Source organism: Propithecus coquereli, unplaced genomic scaffold (genome assembly GCF_000956105.1).
Source record: "Propithecus coquereli isolate 6110/MARCELLA unplaced genomic scaffold, Pcoq_1.0 Scaffold309, whole genome shotgun sequence".
In the NCBI taxonomy this organism is placed as follows: domain Eukaryota; kingdom Metazoa; phylum Chordata; class Mammalia; order Primates; family Indriidae; genus Propithecus; species Propithecus coquereli.
Genome location: NW_012148719.1, coordinates 404,316 through 404,891, shown reverse-complemented (window position 1 = coordinate 404,891; position 576 = coordinate 404,316).

Genomic DNA, 576 nt, shown 5'->3' with positions numbered 1-576 from the left:
GATGGATCACAAATCCAAAGGCGAAGGTCCCTGTATGGGACAGAGGAGGAGGCCACGTGAGGACGGAGGCAGAGACTGAGTGACAGCCACAAGCCAAGGAACACCTGGAGCCACCAGAGGCTGGAGGAGGGAAGGGAGGGATCCGCCCAGAGCCTCCAGAGGGAGGGTGGCCGTGCTGATACCTTGATTTCTAACGTTTGGCCTCTAGAACTGTGAGAGAATAAATTCTCTTGTTTTCAGGCACAGAGTTTGTAGTCATTTTTAACAGCAGCCACGGGAAACTAATGAAGGGCAGGAGGGGACCCAGAAGGATGGGTCGGTGGATTTTTAAAAATCCAGGATTTTTAACTTTTTTGTAACTTTTTTTTTGTCTTTGTATATGCTATTAGGACTACTCAAATTACTGCATTTTAAAGTCATTTGGAGGCCGGGCGCGGTGGCTCACGTCTGTAATCCTAGCACTCTGGGAGGCCGAGGCGGGCGGATCTTTTGAGCTCAGGAGTTTGAAACCAGCCTGAGCAGGAGCGAGACCCAGTCTCTACTAAAAATAGAAAGAAATTAATCAGACAACTAAAA